Source organism: Sapajus apella, unplaced genomic scaffold, assembly GCF_009761245.1.
Source record: "Sapajus apella isolate SASKATOON/1434 unplaced genomic scaffold, GSC_monkey_1.0 scaffold1, whole genome shotgun sequence".
Classification (NCBI taxonomy): Eukaryota; Metazoa; Chordata; class Mammalia; order Primates; family Cebidae; genus Sapajus; species Sapajus apella.
In genome coordinates this window covers 4,737,262-4,755,698 of record NW_022436941.1, presented here as the reverse complement: position 1 = coordinate 4,755,698, position 18,437 = coordinate 4,737,262, and the positions used below count along the sequence as shown (strand labels likewise).

General features: G+C 41.8%; 1 pseudogene across 1 annotated transcript; it reads right to left on the bottom strand.

The window, feature by feature from the left end:
* Window positions 1–14,451: 14,451 nt before the first annotated feature.
* On the bottom strand, window positions 14,452–17,325 carry LOC116527892 (annotated as a pseudogene). The gene has a single exon (XR_004258787.1). The product of XR_004258787.1 is annotated as a caprin-1 pseudogene (transcript).
* Window positions 17,326–18,437: the final 1,112 nt, after the last annotated feature.

Below are 18,437 nucleotides of genomic sequence, written 5' to 3'. Positions count from 1 at the left end.
TTTACAAGATGACAAAGAAGTATATACAAATGAAGATTTATAGTTTGCCAAGTCATGGTAGGCTTAATACGTGATTCAAAATTATTCTGTTGAGATAGAAAGGTGTGATTCCATAAGCACTGCAGGGTGCCTTGAAAGAATTTTAATATGGTTGCTGTCTACTAAATTCTTAAGTTAGAGAAAGAAGATGCTTTTTAGAGTTGTTAGTAGGTGTAAATTGATTTTAAACAGTGATGAACTTTTTGGATGCTTCTTTAATGTTGGACTTCAATATTTTATTTTCAAGCAGAATCCATTCTTTTCATTCTGTGATGAGCTAAAGGATGACATAACAACAAGCACTCAATGAAGATATCTGGAGAGCAGTGCATGACTGTTATATCTATCCAATGCTGTTAGACTGATTTTTGCAAATGGCATTTGTCATGGCCACCAAAGCCAGAAAGATAGAGGAAAAAGCTGTTTTCCACCAAAGATTGGCAAAAATCTGGAGAGGGGAGTGAATACATATGTAAAGATCACCTACAGAAAACCACTGTGGAGTGTAGTGTGTGGGTCCTTTACAGACAAGTATGGTTCCATACTATGAAGACCTGAACAGATTTGTGTTCATGTAAACATCATATAATGATAACTTGCTTCTAGAAAACGTGGAAACAAATGTCACAATTCAGGTGCTTTGAAAACCTGGTGAACTGCCTCCACACAAATAGTTTGAGGCAACATATTTGAAATAGCTAAATATTTGCCTTATGACCTTTAAGCATATTGGGTTTCAGAAATGAAAAAGAAGTCAATATTCTGAGATGAGAGTAGGTGATACAATGAAAATTGAAACCAAGTACTTTTATCATGTTTTCTTCTTGTGGAGAATTCAAAAACTAAAGAGATTCCATGAGCATTTTAATAACAATGAGTCACGAGGAATTTTTCAGCTTCTTTTGGCCTTGAAGACCAAAATGATTATGCCGTGACAGCTCTCACTTACAGAACAGTAAGATGCGTGAAATACATTTATCCAGGATTTGTCATCTCTGGCGTGACTAGAGCCTTTTTGATGAAAGTGCCTTGCATCCCATTTCAGATGTTAGATATAAGTGATATAATCCCACAGAACATCACAAATTTAGCAGAAGCCATTATTAAATGTGAAAGAGAAGTATGACCCAGGATTCTATATTGATTATAAGGGAACAATATTCATTTCTGTAATCAGGCATACTTCCTTTGACAAAGGTTATAATAGCAAACCTCACAAGGGCAACCAGAACTCTGCAGTGTTCACTCCTCACACCACGGACCGCTACATTATAGTAAAGGTGACAGCTGAGCTAGACAAAAGCACACTTTTTGATGACCAATCTTTGGAACTTGAGACTGAAAATGTACATTTCCTCAGATTGTTTTCCTTTTAGCACCTCCAGGTGTAATTTTGACAGTACTTTATATTGGGCTGGTGACACAAAGGGGAAACATAAACTACTGACACTAGACGCTGCCACATTTTTCTGCATGGCATTATCATCTTAACTATAGACATTCTGTGCTTTCACAGCATGATGTTTCTGGTATTTAGAAATGGCCCTTATGCATCATATACTTCATAAGAGCTTAGAAAGCTCCCACCTAGGTATTACCGAATGCCAAACATCTCTCCGTGTATGCCATATTCTCCCACAGCCAGAATTCATTCTGGGTGATATGCTGATCTTGGCTGCTGAGGAAGTGATAAGGAAGTGATGTGGAGGTGCCGGGTGTCTCTCGCTCTCTGTGAGTCTATGGCAAAAAGGAGAACACTGAAAGGCAGTAAGTTTACTGCCGCCTTTAAAGGAACATGTCAAAGAAACACTCTAATTCTCCCCATCTGAATGTTGTAGTCCTATGTGGCCAACACCAACCTGGGTTTTTACAGCAATTACTGCATAATGATCACAATCACATTCAAGTTCACATTCTAAATCAGAGATCCTACAGAAACTCTGATAATGTCCTATAGACCTTTCAGTAGCTAAAATCAATTAGTTTAAAAAATAATTTTAATTTGGCTTGCTCACTTCTTCAACAAAATGCACTGGTGAGTCCTGCTCTGCCTTTGTACTTTATATGTGTGGCTATCCCTCTTGCTGTGTTGGAAGTCAATGTTCCAGAATGTCAACTTCTACAAATACCGATGTATAGAGCAAAGAGACAACTCTTCAAGTCAAAAGATTGTATCTTGTTTCATGGGCATCTCTAGCCTTGGATTTGGAACTCTGTTTACTACACAGAAAGATGGTTATTTTTTATATTTTATTTTTAACTTTGTGGGTACATAGTATTTATGGCATACATGACATATTTTGATACGGGGAATGCAATATGAAAAAAGCATATAATAGGGAATGGGGTATTCATCCCCTCAATCATTCTTTAGTTACACACGTTACAATTACACTCTTTATGTTATTTGCAAACATATTAAGTTTTTATTGACTATGGTCACCAGGGTTTTATTATTTCTATTTTTCTGTATCCACTAATAATTTCCACATGCCGCTCACTCTCTCACTACCCTTCCCAGCCTCTGGTTATCATCCTTCCACCTTCTATGTCCATGAGTTTTTAATTGTTTTGATTTTTAGATCCCAGAAATAAGTGAGAACATGGGACATTAGATCATAAAACCTTTGCTACTGCCTATGTCCAGAATACTATATTCTGGGCTTTTGTCTACAGTTTTTTTTAGTTTTAAGTTTTACATTTAGGTCTTTAATCCATCTTAAGTGATTTTTTTAATGTGTTAGAAAGAAGTTGTACAATTTCAATTTTCTGAATATAGCTAACCAGTTATCCTAGTACCATTCATCGAATAAGAATCCATTCCCCATTGCTTCTAATTATAGACTTCATCAAAGCTCAGATGGTTGTAAGAATGCAGCCTACAGCCTTCTCTAACCTGTTCCATTGGTTTCGTGTAATGATTTTTTGTGTCAGAACTATGATGTTTTGGTTACTATAACCTTGAAGTATAGTTTGTAAACCCCCAAAATCTGAGACAGGTCTCAGTTAATTTAGAAAGTTTACTTTGCCAAGGTTGGGTATGAACACCTGTGACACAGCCCCAGGAGGTCCAAATGACTTGTGGCCAAGGTGGCAAGGGCACAGCTTGGTTTTATACATTTTAGGGAAACGTAAGACATAATTAAATATGTGTGTAAGATTTACATTGGTTTAGTCTGAAATGATGGGATAATTCGAGGTGAGGGTGGGAAAACTTGAAGTGGAGAGGAGGCTTCCAGGTTATAGGTAGACCAGAGAGAAATGATTGCATTCATTTTTCTGATCGGTCTTTCCAAATGAGGCAATCAGATATGAATTTATCTCAACACAGGGATGACTGAATAGAATGGAAGGCAGGTTTGCCCTAACCAGTTTCGAGCTTGACTTTTTAGTGCAATAATTTTGGTCCCCAAGATTTATTTTCCTTTCACATTTTTCCCTTTTTCTTTTAAAAAAATCTATGGGAAATTCTCATGTTTCAGGATGGCTGAATAGGAACAGATCCGATTTGCAGTTCCCAGTAAGATCAGTGGAGAAGGTGGGTGATTTCTGCATTTTCAACTGAGGTACGTAGTTCATCTCTTTGAGACTCGTTGGAGAGTGGGTGCAGCCCACAAAGGGCAATCCAAAGCAAAGTGGGAAAATCATCTCCCCCAGGAAGCACAAGGAGTACAAGGATTTCTCTCCCCAAGCCAGAGAAGCCAGAAGAGACTGTACTAGGAAGAATGGTGCATTCCATTCCAGATACTATGGTTTTCCCATGGTCTTCACAACCAGCATATTAGGAGATTCCTTCCAGTGACTATGCTACCAGGGCCCTAGGTTTTAAGCACAAAACTAAAGGAGCCATTTGGGCAGACATATACTACTGTAGCCTTGTAGTATAGTTTGAAGTCCGGTAGTGTGATGCCTCCCGCTTTGTTCTTTTTGCTCAGAATTGACTTGGCTATGCGGGCTCTCTTTTTGTTCCATATGAAGTTTAAGGTGGTTTTTTCCAGTTCTGTGAAGAAGGTCATTGGTAGCTTGATGGGGATAGCATTGAATCTGTAAATTACTTTGGGCAGTATGGCCATTTTCACGATATCGATTCTTCCTAACCATGAACATGGAATGTTTCTCCATCTGTTTGTGTCCTCTCTTATTTCATTGAGCAGTGGCTTGTAGTTCTCCTTGAAGAGGTCCTTTACGTTCCTTGTTAGTTGTATTCCTAGGTATTTTATTCTCTTTGTGCAATTGTGAATGGAAGTTTGTTCTTGATTTGGCTCTCTTTATGTCTGTTATTGGTGTATAGGAATGCATGTGATTTTGCACATTGATTTTGTATCCGGAGACTTTGCTGAAGTTGCTGATCAGTTTCAGGAGGTTTTGGGCTGAGACCATGAGGTCTTCTAGATATACAATCATGTCGTCTGCAAATAGAGACAATTTGACTTCCTCCTTTCCTATTTGAATGCCCTTTATTTCTTTTTCTTGCCTGATTGCTCTGGCTAGAACTTCTAGTACTATATTGAATAGGAGTGGTTAGAGAGGGCATCCTTGTCTAGTGTCACATTTCAAGGGGAATGCTTCCAGCTTTTGCCCATTCAGTATGATATTGGCTGTTGGTTTGTCGTAAATAGCTTTTATTATTTCGAGATACGTTCCGTCAATACCTAGCTTATTGAGGGTTTTTAGCATAAAGAGCTGTTGAATTTTGACAAAGGCCTTCTCTGCATCAATTGAGATAATCATGTGGTTTTTGTCTTTGGTTCTGTTTATATGGTGAATTACGTTTATAGACTTGTGCATGTTGAACCAGCCTTGCATCCCCGGGATGAAGACTACTTGATCGTGGTGGATAAGCTTTTTGATGTTCTGTTGCAATCAGCTTGTCAGTATTTTATTGAAGATTTTTGCATCTATGTTCATCATGGATATTGGCCTGAAGCCTGAAGTTTTCTTTTCTTGTTGAGTCTCTGCCGGGTTTTGGATGATGTTGGTCTCATAAAATGATTTGGGAAGAATTACCTCTTTTTGTATTGTTTGGAATAGTTTCAGAAGGAATGGTACCAGCTCCTCTTTGTATGCCTGGTAGAATTCGGCTGTGAACTCGTCTGGACCTGGGCTTTTTTTGGGTGGTAAGCTCTTAACTGCCGCCTCAACTTCAGACCTTGTTATGGGTGTGTTCAGGGTTTCGGCTTCTTCCTGGTTTAGGCTTGGGAGGAGGCAAGTGTCCAGGAATTTATCCATTTCTTCCAGGTTTACTAGTTTATGTACATAGAGTTGTTTGTAATAATTTCTGATGATGGTTTGAATTTCTGTGGAATCTGTGGTGATATCCCCTTTATCGTTTTTTATTGCATCAATTTGGTTATTCTCTCTTTTCTTTTTTATTAATCTGGCTAGTGGTCTGTCTATTTTGTTGATCTTTTCAAAAAACAAGCTCCTGGATTTATTGATTTTTTGAAGGGTTTTTTGTGTCTCTGTCTCCTTCAGTTCTGCTCTGATCTTAGCTATTTCTTGTCTTCTGCTAGACTTTGAGTTTTTTTGATCCTGTTCCTCTAGCTCTTTCAGTTTTGACAATAGGGTGTCAATTTTTGATCTCTCCTTGCTTCTCATGTGGGCACTTATTGCTATATATTTTCCTCTAGAGACTGCTTTAAATGTGTCCCAGAGATTCTGGTATGTTGTGTCTTCATTCTCGTTGGTTTCGAAGAACATCTTTATTTCTGTCTTCATTTCATTGTTTATCAAGTCAACATTCAAGAGCAAGTTGTTCAGTTTCCATGAAGCTGTGCGGTTCTGGGTTAGTTTTTGATTTCTGAGTTCTAACTTGATTGCACTGTGGCCTGAGAGACTGTTTGTTATGATTTCCGTTCTTTTGCATTTGCTGAGGAGTGATTTACTCCCAATTATGTGGTCAATTTCAGAGTAGGCATGATGTGGTGCTGAGAAGAATGTATATTCTGTGGATTTGGGGTGGAGAGTTCTGTAAATGTCCATTAGGTTTGCTTGTTCCAGGTCTGAGTTCAAGTCCTGGATATACTTGTTAATTTTCTGTCTGGTTGATCTGTCTAATATTGACAATAGGGTGTTAAAGTCTCCCACTATAATTATGTGGGAGTCTAAGTCTCTTTGTAAGTCATGAAGAACTTGCCTTATGTATCTGGGTGCTCCTGTATTGGGTGCGTATATATTTAGGATCGTTAGCTCTTCTTGCTGCATTGATCCTTTAACCATTATGTAATGTCCTTCTTTGTCTCTTTTGATCTTTGTTGCTTTAAAGTCTAATTTATCAGAGATGAGAATTGTCACTCCTGCTTTTTTTTGCTTTCCATTTGCTTGGTAAATCTTCCTCCATCCCTTCATTTTGAGCCTTTGTGTATCCTTGCATGTGAGATGGGTTTCCTGAATACAGCACACCAATGGGTTTTGGCTTTTTATCCAATTTGCCAGTCTGTGTCTTTTGATTGGGGCATTTAGTCCATTTACATTTAGGGTTCATATTGTTATGTGTGAATTTGATCCTGCCATTTTGGTGCTAGCTGGCTGTTTTGCCCATTAGTTGATGCAGATTCTTCATTGTGTTGATTCTCTTTACCATTTGGCATGTTTTTGGAGTGGCTGGTACTGGTTGTTCCTTTATATGTGTAAAGCCTCTTTCAGGAGCTCTTGTAAAGCTGGCCTGGTGGTGACGAAATCTCTGAGTACTTGCATGTTCACAAAGGATTTTATTTTTCCTTCACTTATGAAGCTTAGTTTGGCTGGAAAGGAGATTCTGGGTTGAAAGTTCTTTTCTTTAAGGATGTTGAATATTGGCCCCCACTCTCTTCTGGCTTGTAGGGTTTCTGCTGAGAGATCTGCTGTGAGTCTGATGGGCTTCCCTTTATGGGTAACCCGACCTTTCTCTCTGGCTGCCCTTAGTATTTTCTCCTTCATTTCAACCCTGGTGAATCTGACGATTATGTGCCTTGGGGTTGCTCTTCTTGACAAATATCTTTGTGGTGTTCTCTGCATTTCCTGGACTTGAATTTTGCCTGCCTTGCTAGGTTGGGGAAATTTTCCTGGATAATATCCTGAAGAGTATTTTCCAGCTTGGATTCATTCTCTTCATCGCATTCAGGTACGCCTATCAAATGTAGATTAGGTCTTTTCACATAGTCCCACATTTCTTGGAGACTTCGTTCATTCCTTTTTACCCTTTTTTCTCCATTCTTGCCTTCCCGTTTTATTTCATTGAGTTGATCTTCGACCTCTGATATCCTTTCTTCTGCTTGGTCAATTCGGCTGTTGATACTTGCGCATGCTTCGCGAAGTTCTCGTGTTGTGTTTTTCAGCTCCATCAATTCACTTATATTCCTTTCCATTTTGCCCATTCTTGTTAGCATTTCGTCAAATCTTTTTTCAAGGCTCTTAGTTTCTTTGCATTGGGTTAGAACATGTTCTTTTAGTTCACAGAAATTTCTTACTATCCACCTTCTGAAGTCTGATTCTGTCATTTCATCACACTCGTTCTCCATCCAACCGTGTTCCCTTGCTGGTGAGGAGTTGTGATCCCTTTTAGGAGGAGAGCTGTTCTGGTTTTGGGTGTTTTCATCCTTTTTGCGCTGGTTTCTTCCCATCTTTATGGATTTATCCACCTGTTGTCTTTGTAGTTGCTGGCTTTCAGATTGGGTCTCTGAGTGGATGTTCTGTTTGTTGATGATGAGGTTATTTCTGTTTCTTGATTTTCCTTCTGACAGTCTGGCCCCCCTGCTGTAGGTCTGCTGAGGTCCACTCCAGGCCCTGCTTGCCTGGGGATCACCTGCAGCAGCTGCTGAACAGTAAGGGTTGTTACCAGTTTTCTTCTTCTGCTGTCTTTGTCCAGAAGGATATCTGCCAAGTGTCAATCTGATCTCTCCTTTATGAGGTGGCTCTTTGGATATACAGGGGTCAGGTTGCTGCTTCAGGAGACGGTCTCTTCTTTATAGGAGCTCAAATGCTGAGCTGTGAGCTCCGTTGTTCCTTCAGAGCTGCTGGGCAGGTACGTTTAGGTCTGCTGCAGCAGAACTCATAAACTGCTTTTTGTTCCCAGGTGCTCTGTCCCAGGGATTTAGGGCTTTATGAGTTTCCGTTATGCTGCTGCCTTTTTTTTTTTGCCTTCAGAGCTGCCCTGCCCAGCAAGGAGGCAGCCTTGTCACTGTCTGCCTGTAGAGGCTTTGCTGAGCTGCTGTGGGCTCCGCCCAGCTGCCGAGTGAACTTCCCTGCAGTCCTGTTTATATGGGTGTAGTTAGAACTGTCTCGGCAATGGTGGCCCACCTCTGTTAAGGCGGAGCCTGTCAGCAATGGCAGGTTGCCTTGGCAACTGTGGGCTGCCTCAGCATTGGCTGACTACGTCCGTAGTGGTGGGCTGCCTCGGTAATGGCGGACGCCCCTCCCCCACAGAGCTGGACCGTCCCAGGTTCAGCTGCACTTGCTGTGAAAACCTCAGTCCAGAGAGTTTCTGATTGCTGTTCTTTTGTGGGGGTGGGACCAGCTGAGCCTGATCGCCTGGCTCCCTGCCTCAGAGCCTTTTTTTTTTTTTTTTAAGTTGGTGTTCCAGTCGCCTGTTGAAGAGGTGCCAGGATCTGTGTGTTTTCCCCTGCGGCAACTCACTGCGCTGGCTTAAACAGCGGCACTGAGATTTGTGGCACTTTTTTTGCCCTGGAATCTACTGTCCTGGTTCCCTGCTCAGTCCCCTTTTTAAACAGATGAATGGGCGACTTCCTGTGGCTCCAGTCGCCAGCCAAAAGGGCACCGGGACTGGTGTATTTTGTACGGAGAACCGCTGCTCCGGGGCGCCGACAAAGCAGCCGCTGGGGCAAAGCAGCGGCGCCGACTGGCACAGCCGTGCTGGCCAGCCGCACTGGCAACCTGTGGAGCTCCTCCGCCTGGGAATTGCCTAGTCTGTGGGCAATAAATATGTGGCGTCCACTCACCCTCTGCACTTTCACTGGGAGCTGCAATCCTGAGCTGTTCCTAAATGGTCACCTTGGATCCCTCCCCGATGAGAAAAAAGAGATAGAATATTTCTTATAAATACATTTTATTGGAAGGTATCCAAATAATAAAATATGTATTATTTAATTTAATATATATTTAGACTAAATTATGATTAGTTTATCTACATGTGTTTATTTCATTACATTTACCTAATTATTTTAACCATGTATATAGATTATTTATGAAAACTGCAATAGTTATCATTTAAAGTTATAAAATCACAATTGGAAAGTTATAGCTGAGACAGTGAAAAAAATCTGAACTAACTGACTCCATCTTGATTCTAACTTCAAGCTGTCCTTGTTCATTTTTGGTTGTAGGCCAAACTAACTTTGGGAGAAACTTAGTTTATGGTTTATCTTTGAAACAAAGATGATATTAGTACCTTCCCAAAACAAACTTTACTGCCTGTGGACTAGATCACATAATGACACAAGATTAGAAATTATAGTAATCTTACTAAATTCAAGATATAGCTATTTGTATTAAACCTGTATTAATGTCTTATTTATTAAATATTATACAAACAAAGATTATTCTGTTTTGGGCTGGGTTTACAATTTTGCAACCCTTATGCCAAATGTTGACACTTTATAGTATTTGGCAGAGATAAGTGTAAAACTGCTTCATTAATAAATGCAAACAAAATTGTGTGCTGGCAATCTGTAATACTTCTCTAATATTACTTTACCAATAATTTTAAAGTTACCTTATTTACTAAAAATTTTACTTGTTATATAAACTTGAAAAAACATTTTACTAGTCTTTTCTACTTTCCTGATAAAGTATTTGATTCAAACACTTTTATTGTCTTAAGCCAATTAATATGTTATGTTATATGTTTTCAGTAGTGAAACATATAACACTCTTATATGTTTTCAGTAGTGAAACATTGTGTACACAACACAGAAATACATAGACTTATTAGGCATACCAATAGAGATACATCTTATAGATTCATTAAAAATCTTTTACTCCCATCTTAGACTTTCAAATTCTTGATAACCTGTTTCAATAGGTAATCTGCATTAATTATTGGTAACCCTAGGCAGTTTTCAGCTAGATAGCCTTAAATTTGCATATTAAAGAAAACAATGCAGGAGAAAATCAAATAGCAAAATTTACATTATAAGGCAAGGAGAGAAAATTTTGATAGCGGAAAATTAAAAGGGATTTAATTACCAATTAAACATAAATTTGTAAAAAGTATAAAGACCTTTAAAATGTATATACACATACAAACAACAACCCTGTATCATTTACTTGAGAACTTTAGCCATTGAAACAACCTTTGCAAAATTATGACTGAGACACTGAAAGAGACCTAAACTAACTGACTCCATCTTACTTCTATTCCTTAAGCCGTTCTTACTCTTTCTTGGATGTAGGGTGAACTATCTTTGGGAAAAACTTAAGTTTATAGTTTACAACAAAGATGATAACAGCCCTTTCCCAAAACAAACCTCCTTCTTGTCTGAGTACTAGACTGCTTTTGTAGGACTAACAAATTAGCCAAAGGATTATAAATTATGGCCTAGAAGTCATGCAGCTGGAAGCTACAAGATTTTGATCCTCCTTAAGCTGCTTCTAAGAGCAGTGTTCAAGATATTTTTCAGACCCTGCACTTGATGGATCAGCTGACAACATCCAGATTGATTAACTGGCTCATCTTGTCTTGAGGCCAAACCCAGGAAATGACTTAGCACAAGAGAACAGCTTAAACTTCTTATGACTTCAATTTTAGCCCAACCAATAATCACACTTGACTCATTGGCCTTTCCCCACCCACCAAATTACCCTTAAAAACTGTTATCCTCAAATGCTCAGGGACACTGATTTGAGTAATAATAAAACTCTGATCTCCTGCACTGCTGGCTCTGTATGGATTACTTTCTCTATTCCAATTCCCCTTTGGTGAAAAATTGACTCTGTTTAGGCGGTGAGCTAGGTGAACTCATTGGGTGGTCACACCATGAGATATATGCAAATTCACTGGTGTGCAAAAAAAAAAAAATCCTGTTAGAGCCAAACAGTAATTTTTATCTTAATAGAAAATTTGAGAACACATGGACACAGGGAGGAGAGCACTACACATTGGGGTCTGTTGGGGGGAAATAGGGGAGGGACAGCGGGGGGTGGGGAGTAAGGGAGAGATAGCAGGGGGAGAAATGCCAGATATAGGTGAAGGGGAGGAAGGTAGCAAATCACACTGCCTTGTGTTTACCTATGCAACAATCTTGCATGTTCTTCACATGTACCCCAAAACCTAAAATGCAATAAAAAAAAAAAAGAAAATTGACAGCAGATTTCAAGCAGGTAGAAAAGAAAAAGTAGACTTAGGAACTCTGTAATTTGCAGGTCAACCTTAGAGCTCTTTTTCCTTAATGTAAATATGCACAATGGACATATTACTTCTATTTTACCTAAACTTTGGCAAGTAGACATATCATAGAACCTATGGAGTGCTTGAAAGACAGTAATTCTCCTTTTCTTCTCATTCTTAGATTGTTTCCCATGTGTTTTTAAAGGAGAAACTGATCTGTGGGCTATGATTTTATTTGATGTGTATTGTTTGTGGTCAGGATTCCACAGTGTGTCACTACTGATTGTTTCCAATCTCTTACATGTCTCAGTTTCTCTCTCCAGAGATCTATGTCCTCTGAGAGGGCTCAATGCCAGGTGATCAACCCTTATATGTGTTTCCTGGATAAGCCTTTTTAAAATTACTTTTTTGTTGGGGATTTCCTTTTGGAGCCACTGCATGTCATGGAGGGTCAACCCCCCAGACACTCCTGTAAGGCCTCCAGTCACCCAGGAGTGCATTTCACCTGGAAGAAACAAATGCCTTTTCTCTTCAGAGATGAGAAATCTAAGTCTTTCCTTTACCTATGAAAACAACAGTTCAGTTCCTCACACAAATGCATAGAGACAAGCTGAATCGAGATTAATTTGTGGAGAAAAAGCAATAAAGAAGACCCCTTAGGATACATATCCACACTAGAATCAGGATCCTTAAACAACAAATTCCTAGGAAAGAAAAACAACAACAAACACCACTTTCTATAAACTGTGCTCAGCCACCCCTACTTTGTAGGTTTTGTCCACCATTACACATGCCAAAGCCAGGTTCTCCCATAGTACAAGGTAACCTCCAGTACCTCCAAAGCCAAAGAGGTCAGGTCATGCAATTTAAAAAAACAGAGCTTTAGACCTAAGAAGAACCTGCCCATGACTCTTAAAAAACAAAGAAAAGAGGACACCCCCAAAGGGGTGAGTGGTATCTTTGTTCTGAATTCTTTAAACAACTTCAAGTCATTATAAGCCTAACTTTTTTTGTTACTGGAGATGGCAATGGGGAAGGAGATATAGGGCAGAAGTACGGTAAATGAGAGAACTTTTTTTTTAAGATGGGAAGCAAACACAGAAACCAAGTGCATTTGTTTTGTTTTGTTTGTTTGTTTATTTGTGTTTTCTACTTTTGCATTTGTCAAAAATTTTAGCCAAACTCGAGGGACTTTGTTATCCATAATTTGGAATTTCCACTCAGATCTGACCAAGTAAGGTAGAGTTGGTCAAATCTGATGGGAGAAAGATCTAAACAAACAACAGCAACAAAAAAGGAAAACACAAACAACCAACAATATGAATCACTGAGTGTTCTAATGGTACACAGAAAGTAAGACCAGCTGGTTGTTAAACTTTAGCCTAAACAAAACCTTAATTTATCTACTTACCTAGGGATGGGTCTCAGGCTTGAGACTGCTTTCTACCATCCTAGAAGTAGGAAAAACCCTCAAACTCAAATTTTCTACAGGGAGTGAGATCAAAGTCTATCAAAAAGTTATCTGCCTTCCATTATTATGGAAACAGCAAATCTTGCCTTCCTTGTTGGAAACAAGTAAAACTCCAAATAAAGTTGTATAGCAAAATAAACTTTAGATCTTAGCCAAATTCTGAGAGATCAGGAATTCTCAGCAAATTGTCCTACTGAATTGAGTCATAAAGTTAGCTCATGCTGCCACCAACCGTCAGTAGGGAATTTGCCAAAAGTCATGGGCATCTTCACTCAGAATCCCCTCATGGTTACCAAAATGTAAACCCCAGAAATCCAAGGTGGGTCTCAGTTAATTTAGAAAGTTTATTTTGCCAAGGTTTAGGATGTGTGCTCATGACACAGCTTCAGGTAGTTCTAATGACATGTGCTTAAGGTGGTGGAAGCACAGCTTGTTTTTATATAATTTAGGAAGACATAAAACATCAACGTGTGTAAGATGTACATTGTTTCAGTCCAAAAAGGTGGGACGACAACTTGAAGAGGAGAGGGAGCTTCCTTACCTTAGGTAGAAGAGAGACAAATGGTTGCATATTTTTGAGATTCTGATTAGCTTCTCCAAATAAGGAATCAGATATGCATTTATTTCAGTGAGCAGAAGAATGACTTTGAATACAATGAGAGGCAGGTTTGCTGTCCACAGTTTCCAGCTTGACATTTCCTTTTAACTTAGTGATTTGGGGGTTCCAAAATTTATTTTCCTATTATACTTTGAAGCCAGGTAGTTTGAGGCCTCCACAGGTGTTCCTTGTGCTTAAAATTTCTTTGCCTATTCAGGCTATTTTTTGGTTTTATATAAATTTTAGGATAGTTTCTTTCTAATTCTGTAAAAAATAGCTTTGGTAGTTTGACCAGAATAGCATTGAGTCTGTAAATTGCTTTTGGTAGTATGGCCATTTTAACCATATTGATTTTTTTTTCTATTCATGATCATAGAATGTTTTTCCATTGTTTTGTGTCATCTCTGATTACTTTCAACAGTGTTATATAATTCTCATTGTAGAGCTCTTTCACACCTTTAATTAGCATTATTCCTAGTCATTTTATTTTTCTTGTGGCTATTGTGAATGGAATTGCATTCTTTTTTTTTCTTTTATTTTTTATTGCATTTTAGGTTTTGGGGTACGTGTGAAGAACATGCAAGATGTTGCAAAGGTATACACATGGCAGCGTGGTTTGCTGCCTTCCTCCCCTTCACCCATATCTGGCATTTCTCCCCATGCTATCTCTCCCCTACTCCCCACCCGCCGCTGTCCCTCCCTTATTTCCCCCTAACAGACCCCAGTGTGTGATGCTCCCCTCCCTGTGTCCATGTGTTTTCATTGTTCAACACCTGCCTATGAGTGAGAACATGCAGTGTTTGATTTTCTGTTCTTGTGTCAGTTTGCTGAGAATGATGGTTTCCAGGTTCATTCATGTTCCTACAAAGGACATGAACTCATCATTTTTTATGGCTGCATAGTATTCCATGGTGTATATGTGCCATATTTCCCTGTCCAGTCTATCATCGATGGGCATTTGGGTTGGTTCCAGGTCTTTGCTATTGCAAACAGTGCTGCAATGAACATTCGTGTACATTACATGTGTTTTTAAACCACAGTTGTTTGGCCAGATGAACAGTGCTGTGTCAAAGCTCGTAGCCAGCCTTATATGTGTGATTAGGACCCATGCATAGTCTGGTATGCATCTAAACATTCAGTGCTCCAATTTTGCTGGAAAAGCTGTGAAATGTAGTTGTTCTGCCAAACCACACTCCGCTTCTTTCATCTTCCTTTCTAGAGAAATATTTTAGTTTGTCAGTTACCACTGAATAACCCAAGGGCTGATTTGTAGATTTTATCCAATGTCAAAAAAGCCAATCTTGCCTTTTTCAAGCCACTTCAAGTAACTATGGAGATAATTATCACCCTGTAAAGTATATTGTTTTACTCCTAAGCAAGGGGTGAGGAATCTGAGTATCATGTGCAAGGCTCAAGATGACACTTAGGACAGAACATGCAGAGTAAAAATAGTTTCCTTCCACATCCAGGTAATATAACGCTGACAATTATAGTCCTGTCTTTATGAGATAAAAACGGTCCCTTTACGGTAAGTTTCCTGAAAGGGAGAACAAATAGATAATAACTCTTCTGGTAACATATTATGGTACACTGGCCAGTGTGTTTTTGGCGATTAAACATAATCCTGTGAATCAGATTAATTCACTTGCTGAGTGTTCATTTGCAGCATCCCTCTGTTGAGTCTTGGGGGCTCTCCACGACCTTATGGGGCTCCCCGTGGTCCACTCTGCCCAGAGCCTCACTTGAAATTCTGCTGATATCCATCCCGTTGATAGCCAGAGTAATCCCGGGGAGCATTGAACTGAGACTGTGTATAACACTGTTTGGAGTGTTAGAGAATGAAGGGCGGCAACCATCATATCCTCCTCTGAATCCTTTGGCAGGGCCCCGGTATCCATTAATCAAGCCTCTTGGCAACACGGGAACCTCCATGAGACACACCACGGCTATTGTAATGGGGCTGACTGCTATGTGGAAATCCAGTGTTCTGCTGAGGAGGCTGCTGGTGGTTACCAGTCACTTGATGGGACTGGTCCAGGGAACCATGGTGAGTGCCCACCACTGTTTGAAGCTGTTTTTGCTGAAGCTCTGTTTGTTCTGCTTGGTGAGGCTGACTACAAAAGCTCTGGTTATAACTCACCTGGTACTGATTTTGCTGTTTCAAGGTTTCTGGTTCATTAACAGGGGGAACTGGAGCATTCATATTGAACACCATTTGCATGGATTGGAATGGAGCTGCATTTGCATTGATTCCACCGCTATGTAAAGGTTTGCTTGTCCCAGACTGAAATACTTGAGGCTGAGAAGCAGCAGAAAGGGATGATGATGCTGTAGTCTGGTCTGTATTTAAAGAGATTGTTGCCTGAATCTGATCAATTGGTTCCTTCTGTGGTCGTTGCTCTGTAGCATGAGAAGGCTGGTACAAGGGTTGAGATGCTGTATAGCCCTCACTTGTGGATGACACCAAAGGAAACTGTGTAGCTTCTGGTTGTACAGGAACTTGATTAGGCTGAGCAAGTCTGGATTCAGAATGAACTGGAGGGCAAACCAGCTGGGGCATGTCCATGTTTTGTGCTGGATTCATAGGCTGTGCAGATACGATGGCAGGACCAAGTGTCTCGTTTTTAAAATCCAGCATTGAATCCTGTATGAAATTATAGGGACCCTGCATCTGTGCCATAAGGTCTTGCACTCACTGTCTTCTCACAAGGCCATCTGCTTGAGCCACTCTAGGCAAAGAGTGGGGCCGTGGTACTGAAGGGGATGCAGCCTGAGGTTGCCGCTGGAGTGAATTTACCACCTCAACTGTTTCAACTGTCCACTCATCTACCTGCTCCTTTTCACCACTGGTGAACTGTGTGTCTGCCATGAACTGTCTATTTACATACGCTGTTGATTCAACTTCATTTTGCTCAGTGTACTCTTCTGCTGGCTCAGGTTCAGCTTCAGCTACCTGGTCTTCAACTGTAGGTGCTGAGGCTGCCTCTTCTTCCTCACACAACCCATTCTGGTGGTTGTGGGTGCTGCCAAAGTAGTTTGACTGAAAAGCACACTCGACAATTTCCTTTAGAACTTTTCCACATACAGATTTTTCCTTCCCTTCCAGCAGGTCCCACAGGTGAATGGAGGCATGTTCATACTGTTCATTCAACCTCAAGCTCACGTCCCGTTCAGGGTCTACTAACTTACAGAATTCATCCAACAATGACAATTCCTCTTCGGACAATATAGGCACTCCATTCAAACCCTGTTTCAGGTAAGTTCGCACTTCTTCATCTCCCAGTTTGTCCAAAACATACTGTAGCTCAAGTGCAGTTTTTAAACGTTTCTGCTCAGCTTCTTCTCTCATAAGCTGCTCCCAACGTGCTGTCTTCTTTACTGTTTTCTGAATATCTTGACTTAGTGCCATGAAACCCCTCTGTGATTCTTTTGCAAACTCCAAACTATTGGTGACTTCCTGGTACTTAGAAACGGCTTCTAGCTGATCTTGATTAAGTCTCCTTTCCCCTTTGTTCATTCGTTCCTGGTAATCATCAAGCTTACCCTTTTTCTTTTCCAGGTTCCGCAGTTTCTTGTCGATCACCCCGAGGATCTGCTTCATGGCCTCGGTCTGCACAGCGCGGGTGCCGGTTGTAGGGTGTTAAGAAGCCGGCGCGGCGGCCCGGGCTCCCGCGGCCGCCCCACTCCCGGAGGAACCCGACGCGGTGGCGGTCCCGACGACTTGCTGCCGCTCCCGCTGTGGCTGGTGGCCAAGGGCATCGTGCGCGCGCGGGGGCCATTGGAGATCCCGAGTGGGCAGCTGTAGGGGCAAGGGTGGCGGTGCCTTCCGCGCAGTGTCGCGCGCTCCGTGGGCGCAGGCCGCTTCGCCCAGTCCCCGCTACACGGAGAGCCGCTCCTAGTCCGCCCTTTTTTTTTTTTTTTTTTAAGATGCAAGCTCGCATTTTGTCTCACAGGCTGGAGTGTAGTGGCGCCATCATCGCCCACAGCAGCCTCGAACTCCTGGGCTCAAGGGATCCTCCAGCCTCTTGGGTGGTATCTTTATAGTAGTGTGAGAACGGACTAATACAATTTCACAGTGTTAAATCCCAGATTTTTTTTTTATAATGATGCATTTTTCACTTTAGCCTCCTAGGTAGCTGGGACTACAGGTGGGCCAACGCGCCCAGATAATCCTAGCTTCAAGCCCTCCTCCTGCCTCCGGAAGGCCCCCAAATGCCTGGAGGTACAAGACCAACCCAGGGCTGGTGCCACGCGTCGCAGCACAGACCAGGGCACAAAAGGGAACGTGTGGCCAGCTCTGGTCTCCTCTGACCCCTCATCCACACCCGCATGGCCGCTGGGCCCCGGGAGACACCCCTGCAGCCTCGGCGCCCTCCTGCGCGCCCTCCTTTCAGGGGGCGGAGCGGCGGCCTCAGGGCCCGGTGCCAGCAGGGGGCGCCAGAGAGTCGCGCTTCAGAGCCGCCTGTCGCTGAGCGCGCGCGGGACCTCAGGGGAGCCCAGGGCCGTTCCTGCCCACGGCGGCTGCGGCGCCTCCTCCTGGGTCTGGGTGCTGCCAACGCGCGGCCCACCCGGACAGACCCACAGCCTGCTGTCTGTGTAGCCCTGGCACTCCACTCCCGGCATTCCTCCCTCGCTCCCTCCTCCCCTTCATTCCTTCCCTCCGCCTCCTTCTCCCTCCCTCCCTTCTTCCTTCTTTCCCTCCTCCTCTTCCTTCTTCCTCCCTCCTTCCTCCTCCTCCTTTTCCCTCCCTCCCTCTCTCCTTCCTTCCCTCCTCCTCCTTCTCCTTCCCTCCCTCCCTCCTTCCTTCCTTCCCTCCTCCTCCTTCTTCTCCCTCCCTCCCTCCCTCCTTCCTTCCTTCCCTCCTCCTCCTTCTTCTCCTCCCTCCCTCCCTCCTTCCTTCCTTCCCTCCTCCTCCTTCTTCTCCCTCCCTCCCTCCCTCCCTCCCTCCTTCCTTCCTTCCTTCCTTCCCTCCTCCTCCGCCTTCTTCTCCTCCCTCCCTTCTTCCT